Source organism: Sprattus sprattus (genome assembly GCF_963457725.1).
Source record: "Sprattus sprattus genome assembly, chromosome: 13".
Classification (NCBI taxonomy): domain Eukaryota; kingdom Metazoa; phylum Chordata; class Actinopteri; order Clupeiformes; family Clupeidae; genus Sprattus; species Sprattus sprattus.
In genome coordinates this window covers 23548162-23553161 of record NC_137911.1, presented here as the reverse complement: position 1 = coordinate 23553161, position 5000 = coordinate 23548162, and positions in this window count along the sequence as shown.

Genomic DNA, 5000 nt, shown 5'->3' with positions numbered 1-5000 from the left:
AACTCCATTTATATAAAGTGCAGGAATAATATAAAATAATGAATGAACGTATAAATACTCTGCATTGTAGTACGCAGATGTATGATAAAAACGCCAACTATTAGTAGATAAGCAGGAGAAATCAACTGTCATTTTTTCCTGATTGTATTTACAGCACACCTTTCAATTGTGTGCCATGTTTAAAACCTTCAAGAATCTGAAACCACAGCACCATACAAACTACAAGGAGAGAGATAGAGATGGAGAGAGAGAAGTACAAATGGATAGAGAAAGAGAGAGATGTACAGAAAGAGGGATAATTTTCATGGTGTGCATATGTGTGAGGGTTGTGTTTTATACCGACTGCTCTGAGTCTGAGGGACCATTTTCATGGTGTGCTCTGAGTCTGCTATTGTGACCACATCCCTCCGTCAACAACAGTGGCAGCAAACTGGCAGCTCTGTGGAGGATGTCTCTCCAGCACACAGGTGCACCCACTCCAGCTGCACTTCACCATTGCATTTGTTCTCCCAAATCAAGCTTGACATGAAGTGGACAAACAAAGGACACTTCCCTTCAGAATGCTAATTTTCCTCAAAAACTGCCCAACTTCCAAGGACAGGCATGGACACATACATTCATGTGAGAAGTGAGTTGCAGTTTTCAAAGATATTTTGGATGTGTTTTTGTAAAAAAAAATTTGTTTTGTATGAAATATATGGAGGGTACAAATGTCTGAGAGGAAATAAGTGTGTTTCGAGTAGAGAGATAGAGAGAGAGAGATTGAGAGTAAATGCATGGGAATCAAATCTCCTCTTCACACAACCTTGTGCCAGCATTTCTCCATGTACGCACTGGCTCAATGGCTCTCCAGTTTCAAGCTTCCAAACTTCACAGCTTTGTGTGTGTGTGGGCGTGTGTGTTCTTAGTACGTCCGACTGAAACGGGATGGGGTCAACCTGTGTGTACACATTGTTTGTGGAGTGTTAAAAGAGAGAAAGAGAGAGAAAGAGAGAGAGAGAGTATGTGTATATGTGTATGTGCGTGTGTGTGTGTGTGTGTGTGTGTATGTGTGTGTGTGGATGTGTGTGTGTGTATGTGTGGGAGAGTCAGTGTGAGGCTCCGCTCTCTGCCTCTCAGCATGCTGAAGCCCCTCCAAGTTCAGACCTCTCCATTCAAGAGATTCCATCACTGTTGTCATGGTGTTCACATGGCAACAGTTCGGATCGGCATCACTGAGAGAGCTCCGCCAGATCAGCGCTCTGTCAGCCGGGTCAAGAGGAGGCACAGCTGGGAAAGACGACAAAATGGGATGGATGAAGCGGGGTGGGGGGGATGAGTAAAGGGAAAGAACCAGGAGAGAAAATTGCAATTTGGATCTTTCTGGTTCTATTCATGTTCTCATGTTCTCTTTTTTTGTACTTATCCTTCCAAACAGCAGTTGGTGGCAGTTGACGAAGCATTCCGGATCAATTGCTATTCGCTAACGATACGCTAGCGGGTAAAACTAACAAAATCTCTTTAATTGTGCTGATTTTGACATTAAGACAAACTAGTTACTCAACAACTGTCCCAACTTAAAAGTCATTGTAGCGCCCCCATTTTTTTCAAGCTGTTATTTTAAGGGTCAAACTGCTTATCCTAACCCTAATCCTGAAGTATAATTGTTGCATACTGTTACTTTAAGAATCTGTCTTTAACACAAATTTGGAATCGCCTCCACACATTTCTTCTGCCCAACATATCACCACCAAGTCCATCTCTAAGGTTGAAATAAGGTTGTTTAGAAGTACTCAATTGAACGCCACAACAATAATCAAAGATTCAGAGGCCTCATGAAAACAAACATGATGGGGTTTGAAATGCGAACGACTCTAAAATGACTCTAAAAATAATCTCCAGAAGACGGGCTTCCTCCCTGAGCTGTGGAGGAGCAACAGTCCAGAGATCGTTTATTCATGGAGAGGCTGCTATTTTTAAACTCTGTGAGATTTTTCTACTGAGTTGGCAAAAACGCATGCATGTTATCACACACACACGACCACAAACCTCTCTCATTCCTCTGTCACGCTCCCTCTCCTCTTACATACTACCCTCACACACACACACACACACACACACACACACACTAGTTGGCATGTGGCATAAAAGCACCAATCTTTTCTACCCTCCTGAATTTGAGCTACATGATAAACCCATTTGCAGTGAGAGAGAGCAAGAGAGAAAGACAGAGAGAGTGGAAGGTGTGTGTGTGTGTGTGTTGGGGGTGGGGGGGCGCAAGGAAAAGAATGATGCATAGACCAGATAAAATCAGGAAATATGAATACAGGCTAGAGAGAGCTAGAGACAGCCAGCAAGAGGGGAATAACAGATAAGAAACACACTGATATTTCTTTCATACATACTGTATGTTACGTCTGGGGGACAGACCAATCCAACACAAGACACGGTAGCTCACATAGCCGTTTTTTTTTTCATTTCCTGAAAAACAGTATTGTCATAAGAGTATTTGGCATTGGTCCGATGCACACGGCTAAGTGAGGAGCGTAGGTGAGGGACTGACTCTCATTGTCTCCTGGTCCAAGTGAAACCCAGCGAGGCTCGTGGCTGCCCAGTGGCATGCAGGACAACAGTCTAATGATGACCAGGAGTCGGTCATGTGGTGTTTACTGAGATGCTGTTCTGGCTGGAGGCCTGAATTGGCTTGTTTATTTGTTTGCATTTTATTTCATTTTCTCACGACATAGTTCGCAGCATTTCCTTGCCCTCCTGGGAGAGCCAGCACAAGCACAAACAACACGACCACAAATTCTTTCGACCCTGTCAACAATGTGAAGAATGCTGACCTTCTCTTCAATGCCCATTCAAAACTGCTGAAAGCTCCAGAGCTTCTGGAGAAACTGCTGGCACAACTGACAGCCTCTTTGGACCACATATAAAACATCTTTAGTCTTAGAAGCTTCTTGAAATAATAAAGTTATTCATCACTTTGCAAGATCCATTACTATAATGTCTAGGCCCCTCTCTCTCTCCCTCTCTCTCTTTCCATTTTCCCCCTCTTTGATCACATTCATTGATCTTGGCTCCATGCCACGCTAAACCTCACAGCAGTGGGTTTGACAGCATAATTATCACTCATCCCCGGCTCTGTGCTGCTGTCGATACCGGACCAGCACTCTGCAGTTCTATTACAATAACAAGATAATAGACCAAAGAATCAGCCAACAGCCTCATTGACCATCTCTTTGAGCGCAACACTTCAGTGAATCACACAGACCTAGTTTCCCAATCAGTTTAAACCGAGTTCGGTCTGAAAACGAGGCTTGTTAAAGAAAATGGAGTTTAGAAGAGGACTCAATTCAATTGTCCAGAAAAATTACCCAGACCTCTAGAAGGATGGTGTACTTTTTACTCAATTTTCCTCTCTCAACATCTGTGGCTGAAGTCCTCACTGCTCTCATATATACGTATAGTTCTTTGAGGGTCATCATTCAGTGGTGATTCTGCTTTCTATCACGTCTTCATGTCTACCTGTTTGCAAAACAAAAGATTCAAGATACAGAAGCCAGAAGCCAAGCTGTGTATGTTTTGAACGGCAAAGTTTACTGTTGGATTGTGTCAGTGCAGTCTGTCCCTGAATGACTCCTCTGCAAGTAACAGTGTTTGTGTGTGTGTTTGTGTGTGTGTGTGTGTGTGTGTGTGTGTGTGTGTGTGTGTGTGTGTGTGTGTGTGTGTGTGTGTGCACGCGCAAGTGTGTAGACCTGTCAGTGGGCTTTTGTAGAGCGTATTTTTCACACCTATGCTGTATGGAGTGGAGGCCCGCTGCTTAATTGTAGGCATATTCTCTGAAGACTTCCTTCTGAGTCTGCATGCACTTCAATCACCTCACTATACTCCCCCCCCCCCAACACACACTCACGTACATGTTTTATCTGTTCTCTTTTCTGCGTGGTAGTGAAACCAATTCTGTGTTATTAGAGCTCACACAGACACATAAACACACACATTCTTGGCTCCACTGATCATCTTGTTTTATCACAAACATTCTCTCTCTCTCTCTCTCTCTTCCTCTCCCCCCCCCTCTCTCTCTGTTCACCATTCACACGCAACACATATGTTTGGAGAGATTGGGGTGATCTTGGGGTCAGGGGGCCTATCAGGGGGGAGTTCTGGGGTCACACACAGATTGTTTTATGTGACATTACTATAAATCATCCCGATTAAACACCACGCAGAATCAACAACTCTATAAAACCACGCGCATCAAACAAGTCATCAAAATGCGTGGGTATGTTTTCTTACGGCCGTATAACACTTCCTGTAATAATGTGATTGAGAAAGTGAGAAAGAGAGAGAGACAGAGACAGAGAGAGAGAAACAGACAGTGAAAAAGAGAGACAGACAGAGAGAGAATGATGGATAAATGAAATGCCAGTGAAATGAAAGAAAAGAACAACAGAAAGGTGGGGTTGCAGAGAAGGTGCTGCAACACAAGTGGCTCTGCTGTTAAACAGAACACATCTTTCCCTATCTCTCTCCACCCCCTACCACTGGGCATGCTTCCACTCACAGTCCTGAGTGGATGTTGACCTGATTACTCCACAAATATGGTTATGAGTCTGTGCGTGTGTGTGTGTGTGTGTGTGTGTGTGTGTGTGTGTGTGTGTGTGTGTGTGCCAATGCTTGTGTGTGAGTTCAGCCAAGCACCTCTTAAACCGCTGTCAATTCTTCCCATCATGTCAATGATGAGGCGACAAATCTCCACACACTCTCTCTCCAATCTATATTTATGGGGGTCTGGCACTGGAGGATTCAAGCCAGATTATCCCCTCTGCTGACCGCCAGCAGGCTCATCTGCTCAGGCCTCAGAGAGGTCAGGGATCAGAGGTCATATCTCTGGAAACCCCTGATCACATGTTACAGCTGTTCTCCAGCCAAACACTGCCCCCACCGCTCTAAGACCACCATGATGTCCCAAATCCACAGTCCCTTAACGCAACAACCCCCCACCCCCCCCCCCA